Here is an 18,679-nt window from a genome sequence, read left to right on the forward strand (position 1 = left end):
AACTGACATGATCCTAATATATAGAAAGTCCCCAAAAAATCCACAAAAAACGACTTTATCTAAACAGATTCAGCTAAGTTGCAAAATACAAACTCAACAAACAAAAATTAGTTGTGAGTCTATACACCTGCAATGAACAATCCTAAAAGAAATGTAAGAAATAGTTCCATCTACAACAGCATCTAAAGAATAAAATACTTAGAAATATAGTTAACCCAACAGATGAAACACAAATACACTGAAAGCTACAAAACATTTCCAAAATAAATTAAAAGAAACTTAAAGAAATGGAAAGATACCCTATGTTCATGGGTAGGAAGACATAATATTCTGAAGATGACAATTTATCAAAATTCCAATGGTGTTTTTGCAGAAATGGAAAAGCTGATCCCTCAAATTCATATGGAAGTACAAAAGGTCCCAAATAGCCAAAACCATCCTGAAAAAGAACAAAATCAGAGGACTCTAATTTCCTAATTTCAAAACTTACTAGAAAGCTAAAGGAACCAAAGCAGTTTGATACTGATGTAAGTGTAGACTTATACAATATTAAAATACAATTGAGAATCCACAAATAAACCTATATGTCTATCTAACTTTTGAAAGAGGTGCCATGTCCATTCATTAGGGAAAGAACAGTCTTTAACAACAGTGTCAGTACAACTGAATTGACACATGTGAAAGAATGAAGTTGAACCCCCACTTCACATCACATACACAAATTAACTCAAAATGGATCAATATCTAAATACGAGAGCTAAAACCAAAAAACTCATAGTAAAAAGAAAAAGGGTTAAATCTTCATGGAATTTGGTTTAACAGTGACTTCTTAGATATGACACCAAAAGCATGAGAAACAAAAAGGAAAAATAAGTCAGACTTCAACATAATTAAAAACTTTTGTCATCAAAGGACATTCACCAAGAAAGTGAAAAGCCAACTCACAGAATGGGAGAGAAAATCTGCAAATTTTACATATGATATGACAATTAATAACTAGAATATATAAATAATTCCTATAATTTAGCAACAAAAAGACAGACAGCCCAATCCAAAAACTTGAATAAACACTTCTCCAAAGATGTTATACAAATTGCCAATCCCATGAAAAGATGTTTGATGTCATTAGTCACTAGGGAAATACAAATGAAAACCACAGTGAGTTATGAATTCACACCTACCAGAAAGGCTATAATTTTATAAATGGCAAGTAAGTGTTGGCAAGAATGTGGAGAAAATGGAACCCTCAAACACTGCTGAAGGGAATGTAAGATGGAACAGCTACTGTGAAATCCAACTTGGCAGTTGCTCAAAAACTAAATAAAAAATTACCAAATGACCCAGCAATTCTACTTGTAGGTGTATATACCCCAAATAAATCAAAACACAGACCAAAGAAAATACTTGTGTGTCAATGTTTAGTGAAGCATTATTTATAATAACCTTAAAGTAGAAATAGGTACCTAAGTGTGCACTGATGGGTGAATGGAATAACAAAATGTGACATATACATACAACGGACTACTACTCAATCATAAAAAATAAAGTTCTGATACATGTAACAACATGGATGAACCTGGAAAACATGCTAAGTGAATTTAGCCAGGCCCAAAAGCCATATAGTCCATGATTTCACTTACAGTAAATATCCAGAATAGGCAGATTCATAGAGATAGAACATAGATTAGATGTTACCAGAGACTGAAGAGTGGGGGAAATGGAAGTTGTTACTTAACTATTACAGACTCCTGCTTGGGCAGAGATGGAGAAAATGGAAATAGCTTTTCAAAGACATTGTAAATGTAACTAATGTTACGGAATGGTACACTTCAAAATAGCTCAAATGGCAAATTTGATTGTATATACTTTACCACAATAATTCTTATCTTATCTTATCTTATCTTATCTTATCTTATCTTATCTTATCTTATCTTATCTTATCTGGCGACCCACCACAATATATATATATTTTTAATAAGGTAAGATCAAGAGATGAAGAAGGGCATTAAGTAATAATCACAGGGTCTATCCATCAGGAAGAGCTAACAATTATAAATGTCTATGCGCCGAATACGGGATCCCCCAAATATATAAAACAATTACTCACAAACATAAGCAACCTTATTGATAAGAATGTGGTAATTGCAGGGGACTTTAACACTCCACTTACAGAAATGGATAGATCATCTAGACACACGGTCAATAAAGAAACAAGGGCCCTGAATGATACACTGGATCAGATGGACTTGACAGATATATTTAGAACTCTGCATCCCAAAGCAACAGAATATACTTTCTTCTCGAGTGCACATGGAACATTCTCCAAGATAGATCACATACTGGGTCACAAAACTGCCCTTCATAAGTATACGAGAATTGAAATCATACCATGCATACTTTCAGACCACAATGCTATGAAGCTTGAAATCAACCACAGGAAAAAGTCTGGAAAACCTCCAAAAGCATGGAGGTTAAAGAACACCCTACTAAAGAATGAATGGGTCAACCAGGCAATTTGAGAAGAAATTAAAAAATATATGGAAACAAATGAAAATGAAAATACAACAATCCAAATGCTTTGGGATGCAGTGAAGGCAGTCTTGAGAGGAAAATACATTGCAATCCAGGCCTATCTCAAGAAACAAGAAAAATCCCAAATACAAAATCTAACAGCACACCTAAAGGAAATAGAAGCAGAACAGCAAAGGCAGCCTAAACCCAGCAGAAGAAGAGAAATAATAAAGATTAGAGCAGAAATAAACAATATAGAATCTAAAAAAACTGTAGAGCAGATCAACGAAACCAAGAGTTGGTATTTTGAAAAAATAAACAAAATTGATAAACCTCTTGCCAGGCTTCTCAAATGAAAAGGGAGATGACCCAAATAGATAAAATCATGAATGAAAATGGAATTATTACAACCAATCCCTCAGAGATACAAGCAATTATTAGGGAATACTATGAAAAATTATATGCCAACAAACTGGACAACCTGGAAGAAATGGACAAATTCCTAAACACCACACTCTTCCAAAACTCAATCAGGAGGAAATAGAAAGCTTGAACAGACTCACAACCAGCCAAGAAATTGAATCAGTCATCAAAAATCTCCCAACAAATAAGAGTCCAGGACCAGATGGCTTCCCAGGGGAGTTCTACCAGACGTTTAAAGCAGATATAATACCTATCCTTCTCAAGCTATTCCAAGAAATAGAAAGGGAAGGAAAACTTCCAGACTCATTCTATGAAGCCAGTATTACTTTGATTCCTAAACCAGACAGAGACCCAGTAAAAAAAGAGAACTACAGGCCAATATCCCTGATGAATATGGATGCAAAAATTCTCAATAAGATACTAGCAAATCGAATTCAACGGCATATAAAAAGAATTATTCACCATGATCAAGTGGGATTCATTCCTGGGATGCAGGGCTGGGTCAACATTCACAAATCAATCAACGTGATACATCACATTAATAAAAAGAAAAGATAAGAACCATATGATCCTGTCAATCGATGCAGAAAAGGCCTTTGACAAAATTCAGCAACGTTTCTTAATAAAAACCCTCGAGAAAGTCGGGATAGAAGGAACATACTTAAAGATCATAAAAGCCATTTATGAAAAGCCCACAGCTAACATCATCCTCAATGGGGAAAAAATGAGAGCTTTTTCCCTGAGATCAGGAACACGACAGGGATGTCCACTCTCACCGCTGCTGTTTAACATACTGTTGGAAGTTCTAGCATCAGCAATCAGACAACAAAAAGAAATCAAAGGCATCAAAATTGGCAAAGATGAAGTTAAGCTTTCACTTTTTGCAGATGACATGATATTATACATGGAAAATCCGACAGACTCCACCAGAAGACTGCTAGAACTGATACATGAATTTAGCAAAGTTGCAGGATACAAAATCAATGTACAGAAATCAGTTGCATTCTTATACACTAATAATGAAGCAACAGAAAGACAAATAAAGAAACTGATCCCATTCACAATTGCACCAAGAAGCATAAAATACCTAGGAATAAATCTAACCAAAGATGTAAAGGATCTTTATGCTGAAAACTATAGAAAGCTTATGAAGGAAATCAAAGAAGATATAAAGAAATGGAAAAACATTCCGTGCTCATGGATTGGAAGAATAAATATTGTCAAAATGTCAATACTCCCCAAAGCTATCTACACATTCGATGCAATCCCAATCAAAATTGCACCAGCATTCTTCTCAAAACTAGAACAAGCAATCCTAAAAGTCATATGGAACCACAAAAGGCCCCGAATAGCCAAAGTAATTTTGAAGAAGACCAAAGCAGGAGGTATCACAATCCCAGACTTTAGCCTCTACTACAAAGCTGTAATCATCAAGACAGCATGGTATTGGCACAAAAACAGACACATAGACCAATGGAATAGAATAGAAACCCCAGAACTAGACCCACAAACGTATGGCCAACTCATCTTTGACAAAGCAGGAAAGAATATCCAATGGAAAAAAGACAGTCTCTTTAACAAATGGTGCTGGGAGAACTGGACAGCAACATGCAGAAGATTGAAACTAGACCACTTTCTCACACCATTCACAAAAATAAACTCAAAATGGATAAATGACCTGAATGTGAGACAGGAAACCATCAAAACGCTAGAGGAGAAAGCAGGAAAAGAACTCTCTGACCTCAGCCGTAGCAATTTCTTACGTGACACATCCTCAAAGGCAAGGGAATTAAAAGCAAAAATGAACTACTGGGACCTTATGAAGATAAAAAGCTTCTGCACAGCAAAGGAAACAACCAACAAAACTAAAAGGCAACCAACGGAATGGGAAAAGCTATTTGCAAATGACATATCGGACAAAGGGCTAGTATCCAAAATCTATAAAGAGCTCACCAAACTCCACACACGAAAAACAAATAACCCAGTGAAGAAATGGGCAGAAAACATGAATAGACACTTCTCTAAAGAAGACATCTGGATGGCCAACAGGCACATGAAAAGATGCTCAATGTCACTCCTCATCAGGGAAATACAAATCAAAACCACACTCAGATATCACCTCACGCCAGTCAGAGTGGCCAAAACGAACAAATCAGGAGACTATAGATGCTGGAGAAGATGTGGAGAAACAGGAACCCTCTTGCACTGTTGGTGGGAATGCAAACTGGTGCAGCCACTCTGGAAAACAGTGTGGAGGTTCCTCAAAAAATTAAAAATAGACCTACCCTATGACCCAGCAATAGCACTGCTAGGAATTTACCCAAGGGATACAGGAGTACTGATGCATAGGGGCACTTGTACCCCAATGTTTATAGCAGCACTCTCAACAACAGCCAAATTATGAAAAGAGCCTAAATGTCCATCAACTGATGAATGGATAAAGAAACTGTGGTTTATATACACAATGGAGTACTACATGGCAATGAGAAAGAATGAAATATGGCCCTTTGTAGCAATGTGGACAGAACTGGAGAGTGTTATGCTAAGTGAAATAAGCCATACAGAGAAAGACAGATACCATATGTTTTCACTCTTATGTGGATCCTGAGAATCTTAACAGAAACCCATGGGGGAGGGGAAGGAAAAAAAAAAAAGAGGTTAGAGTAGGAGAGAGCCAAAGCATAAGAGACTCTTAAAAACTGAGAACAAACTGAGGGTTGATGGGGGGTGGGAGGGAGGGGAGGGTGGGTGATGGGTATTGAGGAGGGCACCTTTTGGGATGAGCACTGGGTGTTGAAGGGAAACCAATTTGACAATAAACTTCATATATTGAAAAATAAAAAAAGGGAAAAAAACAAAATGAGAATAACATTTATACCTTATGAAATTCTATGAGGATCAAGTGAGTTAATGCCTATAAAGTGTACAGGTATGGTATGGTATGTAGTAAACTCTTAATGGTAACTTGAATTGTTATTGAGTAGAATTCAAGACAAACTTACTTTGTATCTCTGTAGTATAATGCATGGTCTTCCCCACTTCTTATTTATGAACTACTTTTTCATGAAGAAGTAGAAAAAGTTGATGACGGTAGAAGATCCAGCAAATAAAGTCCGTGAGAAATCTGGAAAAAAAAATAATAAGGTGAGATCTAAGGAGGCTGTTTAACATTTCTTGGTACTCATCTTTATTTCTGTTTACCACCACTGGAAGGTTCGAGGTATCTCTATTTAGCACACCCCCAAATTTAGCAAGGTTCTCTTTTAACTAGCATAAGAAAATAAATGAAAAAGAAACTTGAGATACACACACACATACACACACACACATACGCACACACATACACGTGTGTGTGTATGTATATATATATATAAAACGAACTACTCTTTTACAATGAAAAATACAATTATTTATCCATAAAGCAACACAGAAATGAATAAAATTAATTTATAAGTATATATACTACACATAAACATATCACACAAAGGGTATACAATGTTTTTGCTGCAATAAAGTCTCTGTTATTATAATTTTGCGTGGGTTTTTCTGGTCTTCACCACATGTTGTCTGTAATGTTTTCATGCCCCCCCACCCCGTCCTTGTTTATTCTTTGCATATTGTTTATTCCTTGTTTATTCTTTGCTATATGACATCAACACTACTTTGTTGCTTAGAAGCAATGTGCTCCACTTAAAACTCTTTCTTATATCATTTTGAAGCCTATAGCTGCCAAAATGTCTCCTACTTTCTGCTGTCTTCTGTGGACATTCTCTTCCGGGTTTCTCCATGTGATCAACCTCTGATGTTTGCCAACCCCAAGCTACACTTGATTAATCTCTTTTTTTCTGAGTAAATAGGTCAGTCAGTACAGAGCAAGCTGACTTAAAAACAGTACCATTTTTCCATAAAAATCTAACATAAGCTAAAGTTATATCATGCAGCACAACAAAACCATCATTAAGAGTATAAAAGTGAACTTTAAAAAAAAATTTAAGTTTTATTTATTTTGAAAGAGAGGGCAAACCAGTGGGGGAGGGGCAGAAAGAGAGAGGGACAGAGGATCAAAAGTGGGCTCTGTGCTGATAGCAGAGACAGATGTGGGGTTTTAACTCACAAACAGTGAGATCAGGACCTGAGCCAGAGTCAGATGCTTAACTGACTGAGCCACCCAGGCAACTGATGTTTGTCATAGTCTACATATCCATAGTGAGGTAAGAGGAGTGAAAGAGAGAATCATCTATATGTCTTTGGTTCAGGCTACAAACAATTTTCGCCTTCCAAATATCCATGACATTTAATGGAATGCTTTGGGAGGAGGCAGAGATATCTGAACCAGAAGGTTGCTAGCAAGAACAGAAAGAGAAGAGATGTAAGAGAGGGGGTGAGGGGGAAATGACACTATTTACCAACTGATCAGATGTGTGAACTATGGAAGGAGGAGTACTTGGAGTAAACACCCAGATTTCAGACACTGGGAAAAAGGTATCCTGGAGAAAGAAGCCATTTGGTTTCAGTAGAAGAACAGGACGGAGGAAAGGGGAGTTTGAGATTCTGGTGGGATAGAACTTTATGTGGGAGGAGATGCCAAGTAGACAACTGGGATTTAAGAATTGAATCTCAGGAGAGAAGGCAAAGCAAAGAACTCAATGAAGCAACAAACGACATGGAAAAGGAATAATTTTAGAGGTAGTAGGACCTAAAGCATAGCATGAAATGGAAGCACAAGGTGAGGGAAAAGAAAATACTCCAGAGAATGTAAGGTGGGAGGAATTACTTGACTTGGCAGATAAGGGGCCACAGATAATATTTAAGAAAGTAGTTTCCTGGGGCACCTGGGTGGCTCAGTCAGTTGAGCGTCTTACTTCAGCTCAGGTCATGATCTTGCAGTTCATGAGTTCGAGCCCCGCGTTGGGCTCTGTGCTGACAGCTCAGAGCCTGGAGCCTGCTTCAGATTCTGCGTCTCCCTCTCTCTGCCCCTTCCCCACTCATGCTCTCTCAAAAATGAATAAACGTTAAAAAAAAATTTAAGAAAAAATTAAAGTAGTTTCCTCATGGTGGTGGTATTGAGAATCACACAGCAATGGCAAGAGGGCCAAAGTATTCCTTCCAAAAGGCTGATGTTGATAAGAAAAACAGCAAGAGGAAAATAGCCTGTGGAGGTGACACGGTAGAATGAGGGTTTCTAGCTCATTAATATTTTTTAAATTTAAAGATGGGGGTAGAACTCATGGAGGTGAAGTAAATGGGTCAGACTGATGGGGCAAGGAGCCGTGGTCGAAGGGAGTGACTGAAATCTAGGCCAAAGCTGAAGATGGAGCCTTCGGAAGGAAGAAGGCCACTTCTAAAACAGGAGAAATGGAAACCAAAATCAAAGGACGTGGAGAAGAATCACCCAGAACGATTTCCACAGCCTATTAAGTGGGCCCGATGTTCTCTGCTCAAAATGAAAAGACAAGAGGTGGGCTTCCGCGTTCAAAGGCAGCACCCTGACTTGAAAGAGACAGTCAGCAAGACGAGAAGTAAGCACGAGATGACTAAAGGGACTACCAAAACGATAAGCAGATGCCCTCTTTGGAAGTGATGGGAGTTCAGGGGAAGCCTAGATCGCACTGAAGCAAGTGCCAAGACGCCGATGTGTAAAATAAAGGAAGGACAGCGGAGCATTTGCTTATGAGAAAAACAAGGTTCCCAAGGGACAGGCAGAGGGCAGAACAGGAGAGTGAGCCAGGGGCTGTGTAGAACGGCGGGGAAGGAATGAGGCAGAGGTGTCCTGAACCCAGCAGGAAGAGCCATGACTACCTGATTTACCAGCCTGACTCCCCCAAACTGGGTGGAATTTCCTTAAATATGTGGAATTTAGGAAAGACAAGGCTATCTGGTTGCTGATTGGCAAATGATACTTGCCACCTCTTCCCCTAGGCTCAGGAGAGGAATGTGTGGTGCTGAAAGGGACAGATTTTGTTTTCACTCCTGTTGGCTGCCGGCATGGGGCCCAGCAAAAGCAGAGTCACGCAAGTGCAAACTTGCTGCTTTTTAAGCAACGAGCTGGCAGGGAAGAGCTCCTCTCTTTATCATGTATTTATTTATTTATAATTTGTATAGCATCCATATCCAAATGGATCTGAGGCAGTTTGCAATAAAAACACATGTACACATGTCACAAGATACTTAAAATAAAGGTCAGAGAGAGCCTGGAGGAACGAGGATAGATCCTGTTGTAGCATGTTCCTCTACAGGAAAAGTAGCCAGGGAGAGGAGACAGCCTGAGGACACAATAAGACGGCGGTCATTTTTCTAGGGGGCCCTCTCCCATTGCTGTTTTTGTTCATCGCAACCACAAGGGAAAACCTTTCAGCTGGACATATGCCCAACACAGAGCTCTCGGGGAAAGCAGAGTGGGTCTGGTGCTTCAGTGTGAAGATGCAGCCAAGTATTCGTGCACTGCTCCCGCTGGCCCCAGACCAGGAGGGAACACCGCAGGGGGTGTGCATGGCTACCCTGGAGTCAGCAGAGGGGGACTGATCCACCTCTGTCTCCAGGAGATGTATCAAATGACACTCCTGAATGCCAAAGTCAGTGTAAGCTAAAGGCAAGAGGTCTGGATTCCAGGGCCTTGCAATCAGCTCCATCTCCCCACTTCTTTACACGCAGCCTCTTCTTCACATGCGTGGAAACCTCACTGAGGCTGGCCTCCGGGTCTGCACAAAAGACCACTGAGTGCCATCCAAGAAGTCCTTGCTTTCCAAGAATCCTAATGGAGCAGCACCACAGTGACCACACACGGGCAGAAAGCGGAGAGATGAGCCATCCAGACCCAACGGTGTCTGGAACCCCATTTTGTACTCCCATACAATGCAGCGATCTTTTGATATAGGACAGAAAGCTGCTCTAAGGAATTTCAGAGAGAGCCCTTCTCTTCTCACAGTCTGCACCCCTGCCTGGGTGCACGTGCCCCTACCATAGCTGACCACAGCCAGAGCATTTGCTTAAGGGCTGTGCGGAGTTGGGAGCAGAGGGTAAGTGCTAACAATTTGGCATCCTTTGTGGCACCCACACACTCTCCATCCCGGGCTGTGATTGCAGTTTGCATTTTTTTTTTTATATAATGGGTGAAGCTTTAGATTGAGGGGTCTCATTCAAAGGATTCTGCATCTCCTGCTAGTAATATATCCAGAGGCAGATATATTTATTAGTGTGAAAAAGAAAGAAGGAAAAAAAAAAACCAATGAGGCAAATGTGTGGAGTACTGACACTAGAGGAGATGAAAGTGTAAAGACATACGTTAGAAGCTGTGGCCCAGAGCAAGTTGTTACTAATTTAGTTCTTTTCTGGTTGGTTGAAGGAAACAGTTCTCCCATTTGAGCTTGGCACAGCTGAGGCCACCGGAAGGGTTAGAAGTGTCCTAGGAGAATGTGTCTCTAGGAAATGCAAAGATCTAGGTGCCACCAGCATAAAGAAGAGTCAAGTTTGGGTCTACTTACGCTTTTCCTCACTGAGGCCTTTCCCTTGACTGAAAAAAGGAGGCACAAGGGAATTGGCAAAGAGCGGTCGGTATGGACCAGCCTCACCAGCAATGCCTGCCTCTGCCTGTTGACTCTCAGGGTCAAAGAGTTGTTATGATAGGGTATCACATTAAGGGGGCTAGTTTTCAAGCTTCACATGTCCGCAATATGCCCTATTTCTCCGGCAGGCTGAACATGACACTGATTCTTCATTCTCACAAGGACATAAAAATGGAGGGAAGGGGTGCCAGGGTGGCTCAGTCAGTTAAGCATCTGACTTTTGGTTTTGGCTCAGGTCATGATCTCACGGCTTTGTGGGTTCAAGCCCCGCAATGGGCTCTGTGCTAGCAATGCAGAGACTACTTGTGATTCTCACCACCCCCCGCCCCTCCCCAACTAGCACTGTCTCTGTCTCTCTCAAAGTAAATAAATAAACTTAAAAAAAAATAAATGAAAATGGAGGGACGAAGTTACAATCTCAGACGTCCATGGAAATCGCCCACTGACACTATTTTTTCACTAGGGACATGCTTCCTGACTTCCATTATTCTAGGTAATCAGGTACTGACTCTTACTATTTTTGGTACATTAACAGTCTCTCCTAATCTCTCCACCCGCCCTCACCACCACTTGAGTTCAAATACCTTGACATCTGTCTCCATAACTTTTGTCTTTCTCCCTACCCAGCCTGAGAGAGAGGCTTGCCTTCCCTCCATTCTCTGTCATGATCTACAGTAATAGGTTCAAGAGGGCGGAAACTTGGTTCCAGCCTCCCTGATGCTTTGACTCACCCTCGTAAAAAGTTATTGGTGTCAGCGCTGGTCTAGCAATTGCCTCTCCCCCGCCACGCCCCTTGCCTTCTATAATTTCACTTCCCCCTGCTGCACCGTACAATAAACTCTAATGAGCTTTCACATTCCTTCACCAAGCTCCCGCCACCACCAAGTCAAACAAGGAGAGAAAAATAACTTCCTGAAGAAAATCTGCATGGCTATGAAGTTCTAAGCAACTTAACCAACATACATAACTGTCAGCGCCAGTCCGCCAAAAAGGGGGAGGAAGGGTGAAAAGAAGGGAGCGGGGAGAAGAACTTAAGAACCTGAGCTGGAAAAAACTTTCAATATTTTGTCCTAGGATTTGTGTTATATATTTCAATATGTAACAAGATTCATAATATATGTGACCTGTTCACAATTTTATAGCTACTTTCACCAGGAAATGAACCAACATTCCTTAACCCCCTACTATGTGGTTGGCCCAGTTGATTATCTTATATTATCTAAGAGTAGAAATACAGGTTTAAAATGATTTCCATCCCCCATACACATTTTTTGAATAATTCCTTCAAATATGTGTGTACCGTAAAGACAGACACAAATGCACATTTTTCCATTCTTCCCTTTCTCGTACCTTTCCCTAGTTCATACCCAATTGGTTTCAGTTTAGAATACTCCAATGGCCCACAGGAGGGATAGGTGATCAGCTGGGGGTGTGGAACTACCACATAACCACTGAATGGGACCTCAGGTTTCCTATAGGAACCTGGAAGATATTACTGGGAAGCTGCCAGCCTGGAGCCCACAGTGGAGGCCACACATTTCTTCCTTGGGTCTCATGGACCACAACAATCCCTTGAGCACTCACTATCACTCTGCTGTAGCGACCACTGCAAGTAGAGACAGTCCACACAAAAGGGGGAGAAGCTCACATGAATACCAGTGTCAAAGAGAGCAGGGTCAAGCAGGGCTAATGTCCAGGAGAAAAACTAACCAATGAGTCATCAGGGAAGCTAAAAGGGCATCGGGAAAGTTAAATTTGAAGATGAAAAAGAATCACTGAAAAGCTTTTTACAAACTATTGCTTTGTAAACTCTCACATACTTATTTGCTTCCTCATTTGTCCCCCAGGGGTAATAGCTGAAAAAACTCTGAGAAGATTCTTTGAGGGTTTTTGTATTTTCAAAGGGAGAGCTGGGGAGACAATAAACCCAGGCAAGACGAAGTAGAGCATTCCGAGTAAAAGAATGAGAGATACAGATAGAGACGCAGAAGGTGAGGAGAGGCAAACCAGCAAACTTATCTCACGGACCACATAGTATTCGAGAAAGCAGGCTCAGAAAGTAAGAATCTTACCCACGGGCACACAGCAGCTAATTCGAAGAACAAGAGCACGAACATAAGTTTTCTGATTTCAATGCTGACTGTATTGAACACCACCCTTGTAAGTGGGCCTCCTGGTCTGAAATATATGCTCTAATTAATCCTTTCTTCACCTGGCCACTAGGTTCATCATAGAAAATCACTTTCCTCTAGACATCACCCATTCGGAATTTCAATGGCTCCGAGACCAGACACGTGTAGCTGAGACTCTTAGGTGACCCCCTGGCCACTGTGCATCTGATGTGCACTGTTCACTCATATGGCCCTGGATCTCTTGTGTTTACAAAATTAGCCTTGTTGCTCTATGGTCACCCCCTTTCTTCCCATTCAGTAATAGCATGGGAACACATGAGAATGAGGGTGACACTGCTTACCCAATAATTGCTTACCTGCTTTGCTAGGAAATCACATCCCGATAGGTATCCTTTGCCATCTGATGAAGCCCCTGCTTCAGGTACTTCTGGAAACCTCCAGAGTATCTCAGAGCGTCTGAGCTATTCCTCATGCCTCAGTCTATTAAGCATAGTACTTGTCTTCAGGCTGCCTTACAGCAGTGAGGAGACAGTGGCAAAGCGTTCTCTCCACCCTGCACGGCATTCCATTGGAGGAGCCCAAAGGTAATGTTCTTTCGAGTCCCAATGTGTAACATGGATTTATGGCTTTATATCATGTCAGGGCCCAGATATGCATCAAGGGGTGGGATGGGGAGCAGAGTCAAGGAGCAGCCACCAGGAGAACATAAGCTCCTGTCTCATGATGAAGGGTTTGGCACTGGCTTGTGCTCTTTAGGTTCAATGTATTCTCCCTTAGATAGACACTCTTCAGCCCCTTGCAGGTGGATGCCATGCATACGTCACGGCGTGTTACTCTTTCTGTTCCACCATCTGGCCAAGCTGGCTGAGCCATGTCTAGCTTCGAGCAACGGACAATAGAAGACTTTATGGTACACTAAGATCCCTATCACACATGATTATAAAGATAGGAACTTTCATTTACATACAAAATAAGTCAAACAAAATCTCTAGTAGTTATTTTTTCCTAGAATCAAATCACTCCACTATACTGCATAATGGATTATGACAGGTCAGTATGTTGCAATGCTGCAGGTAAAAGTGGCTGGCCATTAGGAGGAAAGCAGAACTGTCACCTAGCAATGCTGCCCGTCCAAACTGGACATGCCCAGCATCATTTGCCATTACTCTTCACTTAGTGGGTATACTTCAGTCCCGTGTTGTAGCACTGCCCTGGCCGGACTGGTAATTCCGTCATTTCTGCACCCTTCATATTAATATCCCCAAGGCCTAAAAACACCCCCAACACATTCTCACCCTGTGACTGTCCAAATGTTAAGGCCCAAATGCTGCTCCACTGGAAGCCATTCCCTGAGGATACTAGCCCACACTCTTCATGTCATCAGTGTAAACCTGATAGTCTATACTGCTCCTTGGGACGGAGACTGTACTGAATGGCAAGCAGTATGCATCATCTGGCTGATTAAAATGCTAAGAATGAAGAAATTACATGGGTATGCTGGGCCTTTTTTGTCACTTAAAGTCCAGAGTCAAATTTCATAATTTTGCTTCTTCTTTATAACATTTCCCTTCTGCAGTGAGCAGTACAAAATAAAATCTCTCACAATCAAGGGGCGCCCGGGTGGCTCAGTTGGTTAAGCATCCAACTTCGGCTTAGGTCATGATCTCACGGCTCATGAGTTCGAGCCCCGTGTTGGGCTCTGTGCTGGCAGCTCAGAGCCTGGAGCCTGCTTCGGATTCTGTGTCTCCCTCTCTCTCTGCCCTTCCCCTGCTCACACTCTGTCTCTGTATCTCTCTCTCTTTTAAATATAAAATGAAACATAAATTTTTTTTTGATTTCTCACAATCATATTTATAAAAGAAAAATACTATATTGAAAGTGTTGGGACATTTTATGAATTCTTGTGTCTCTCTGTAGGTACTTTCACATGCTCAATACATATTATTTGTTTAAATAAATTAGGTTATACAGGAAACATAATTAACACTTATGAAGTTAAAGTTGATATAATCCCAGAGTTTATAAAGCTATATATCTCCTATCTGTTGATCTACTTATCTTACCATCTATTTATTTGAAGAAAAATCTAGTAGATTCATGGCTGTAACTATTACCCACTCATGCTCTGAGGTAAAGAAAAGAAACAGAATGTTCTGTAAGGTAACCAGGTTGCCCGAAAGCAAAGCAGATTCTCCGTAATGCCCATTTTCATAGAAATTTATAATGCCACATGAATCCTAGTGGTGTAATAGCCACTACCTCCTCCTTATACTTCACACTGGAGTTGCTATTGCGTCTTTCTTCTGGGAGAGGTAAATTTGAGGGTAGGAGCCACTATTTACAGTAAAAGGCTGTTACAGCATTTTTCAAGAAACCAAATAAGAAAATGTTATAAGTGGGGGATGTGGTGAAACAAGAAACACTGTACCTTGGGGAACTTCTCAAGGGCTTTCAGAATTGAAGAGCATCCTCGGGGGATAAAAAACTAGATGTGGGACAAAAGTAATGAGACTTTCGTGCACCATTTTGACTAAAAGAGTAAAGGTAGTCAAACGGACTGTGATGTGTTCCAAAGGAATCATCCTCCACACATCATCCTCCACACAAACTTACTGAGGTCTGATGTCATTCTGGATCCCAGGCATGCTGCTCTGGGCCCTACACTTCCTGGACTGAGTTCCAGGTAGACATGAAAACCATCTCATAGAGCCTCTGCCTTTCCCCAGGATTCCTTTGCCTCTGAGTTAGCTGTGTTCCTACCCATGCTCCTGTTTCCAGATGGACTCTTTCACCTACGTTCGCTACTTTGCATTCTTCAATTACCCATCAATATTTATTGAAGCTGCACTATGAGCAAAGCATAGTGGAGACCTAAAGATGGCTGTAACTAGTGAGAATGTATAAGCAAGCGGGGGTGACCCTACGCTATAACACTGCTATTTGGCTTAAAGGGAAAAGCAAGGAGTGGGGAGGGGAAGCAGGGAATGGGAGGGATGATGAGGGAAACGATTTGACTTTTAATCATGAGAAATCACTTAACCTGAGCTACAATTAACAGGGTGATCAGAGGATTCCCGGAGGAGGAAGACAGGTTAGACTTGCAAGAAGAGGAGCACCAAACTGGCCCGTGCCCTCGCCTGACAGTCTGACGGTTCAGCTTAAGCTGCATTTCCCAAATTGTGGCCTGCAGTACATTTTGTGTGATTATGAAGCCGTTACCAAGAAGAGGGAAGGGGAAAGACGGTCGCAAATCAAGTAAGATTGGAAATGAGATTGGAAAAACATGTATTCACCTGGCTGTTTTCTTTAAGGCACGACCGCATGGTCTTTTTTTTTTAAGTTTATTTATTTATTTTGAGAGAGAGAGAGAGCGAGCAGGCATGAGGGGGAGGAGCAATGAGAGAGGAAGAGAGAGAAGCCCAAATAGGCTCTGCTCTTTCAGTGCAGAGCCCGGATCCAGGACACATCTTACAAACCTTGAGATCCTGACCTGAGCCAAAATCAGAAGGCTGTTTAACCCACTGAGCCACCCAGGCGCCCCCATATGGTGTTTTAATATGCTAATATTCATTGTGAATTCTTAAGACAGGGGTGTGGGAAACAGCTTTTTCCAAACTCAGTGCAAAAAAAAAGTTTTCTCAGTGAAGTACTTCACAAGACTGGTGTTCAAGAAGTCACATTGTGATGGGGCGCCTGGGTGGCGCAGTCGGTTAAGCATCCGACTTCAGCCAGGTCACGATCTCGCGGTCCGTGAGTTCGAGCCCCGCGTCGGGCTCTGGGCTGATGGCTCAGAGCCTGGAGCCTGTTTCTGATTCTGTGTCTCCCTCTCTCTCTGCCCCTCCCCCGTTCATGCTCTGTCTCTCTCTCTGTCCCCAAAATAAATAAACGTTGAAAAAAAAAAATAAAAAAAAAAAAGAAGTCACATTGTGGGCCATGTTGCTAGGACACCGGAAGTGACTTACACAGGACAGACAAGATAGGAAGGTCATGCCCTTTGGGCCTTCTCCTATGATGCAAAGGAAAAAACTCTTGGATCACCGTCCAAGCCTCCTCTGACATCATCCTTGCTCTGCCACCCGATGTAAAGTTTACCTTCTAACGTAAAACAGCACGAGCAATGTTTCTGCTGGCCAACGATGCTTCAGTTGTAGCAGCAGGGAGGAGAGGCTGACACACAGAACCTTCTGGGACCTTCACAGAGCACTGCTTACTAGTTAACCTCTTGGGGGCAGGCGGGAGTGCCGGAGCTGCTGTCCCTAGGCATTAATATAGCTGGGGAAATATCTGTTCCCAACACCATAGGGATAATAAGAAAACCTGCTGAAGATTAGTTCTTTTAATTCAAGGTGTACCATCAGACCCAAGTGCTGCACAGTTCCTGTGCTGCCTCCAAATTAAGTGACTGGAGGCAATTTTCATTCTATTTTAAATTTTGTCTTTTCTACCACTAACACAGGACATCCCTCCCTGCTCCATTACTAGGGATGGTGCCCGTTTTTGACTTTGATTTCCTAGTCAGCTTTTCAAGGCATCATGTTCACGCAAGTGGACTCAAGGCCCTCAGAACTAGGTCAGGCGTTTGCTGGAGGTCATTACAAGGCTACAAAATAGAGCATGCTTAATTCTGTTATTTCTGAAGATTTTTTTCTTCTCTCTCATGTGCATAGAAGACAATCAGTACTTAATTAAATTTTGGAACTGTTCCTGAAAACTTCAGACTGTCAAAGATGCATGTGACCTCCCCTCACCCAAGTCACCCGAGAGGTTTAGACAAAAGTATGTAAAAGGAACGAAGACACGAGAAACTATAACAATTGTTGCACTTCTATTTTAGACACCGATGCTTAAAATGGTCCAGCAAGAAAGTCCTTAGTACACAGAATTCACAGATGGAAGGGCCCAGTCAGGACTTCAGTCTTTTCATTTTGGACACAAAATGACTTCACTAGGGTAACGGATAACACAGTGACATTCCAATAAATGCTCAGCTTAGAATCTAATTAGCAGGAGCATTAGCTAACATTAGACAGTGAGGAGATTCTGTGGTGGCCAGGTCCTGTCCTCCAAGATGAGGCACTCAGTTCCCCAGTGGCTGGGTATGTGCTAAGTGATAGCTGAGCATTCCTTCTGAGAGTCCCTGGCTGAAGATAAACTCATCCAGCTTGGGCCCTGTTCCTGAAGCAGCCCAAATCCAATGCAGGCTATAAAAAACTTGCCCCTTGAACCGAATGGGAGACACCTCAGCAGGACCATCCCAGCTCCAGAACTTTCTAATGGATCAGATGAGGCCTCTGTGGACACAGCACTGTGGTCCAGCTGCAAGTTGGGACCAGCCCTGCTCTCCTCACTTCTTATAGGTCTTATTCCTGGAACACTTGCCAATCAGCTTCTTTCATGCTCATCTCTGTCTCAGCCTGCTTCCCAGAGAACACCACTGGTGACAGAATTCAAAGCCCCAGAGTATCTCTGCTGCCCCTAGTCCAGAGTAGCCAGGCATCTCAGAGTAGACAACTGGGGTTTGGGTTTGTTTGTTTGTAATCTTGTTAAAGTTTTCTGATGGTAGAATTTGCGAAGGGAGATAGAATGCAGCGTGAAGAATTTAGAAAATGCCAAGAAGCAATTCCCCTGGCCAGAGCTGCCAGTTCAATGGACTTTTCACTCTTCTTCCCTCCTGGATGGCAACACGGAAATACGAAGCTGGCATAAGAAAGAGAGGATAATGTCTCCTTATGGAAAGTTTCTTTTCAGTAAATAAGAAGGAGTCTATCAAAGCGAGCCACATCAACAATCAAATCTGGACTGAAGCCACCTTATTAATGAAGGAGAGGAGACAATTTTTAATCTGCCTGGGATCACTTATCAATTGATTTCATGTGATTTACTGTGGGTTTTATTCAACAAGAACTACGAGCTGTTTCTGTGCCTGCAGAGACCCAATATTTTTATTGTGTGGCATTTGTCCCTGACTCTGCCCTACTGCATCCTGCCATTAAGACATGTTCAGACACTGGCCAATATCGTTTCATTCTATCTTGACATTGTTACCTTATC

General features: G+C 41.7%; 1 long non-coding RNA gene across 2 annotated transcripts in view; it reads right to left on the bottom strand.

Moving 5' to 3' along the window:
• The window catches only part of LOC111559819, a 512,683-nt gene that overhangs the window by 16,127 nt on the left and 477,877 nt on the right, over positions 1–18,679 (bottom strand). For both annotated transcript variants that reach the window (XR_002741141.2, XR_006595594.1), the window contains one exon: positions 5,937–6,058. This is a non-coding gene — a long non-coding RNA (uncharacterized LOC111559819). The remainder of the gene's footprint in view (positions 1–5,936; positions 6,059–18,679) is intronic.

The sequence above is a fragment of the Felis catus genome, chromosome A3 (genome assembly GCF_018350175.1).
Source record: "Felis catus isolate Fca126 chromosome A3, F.catus_Fca126_mat1.0, whole genome shotgun sequence".
Lineage (NCBI taxonomy): Eukaryota > Metazoa > Chordata > Mammalia > Carnivora > Felidae > Felis > Felis catus.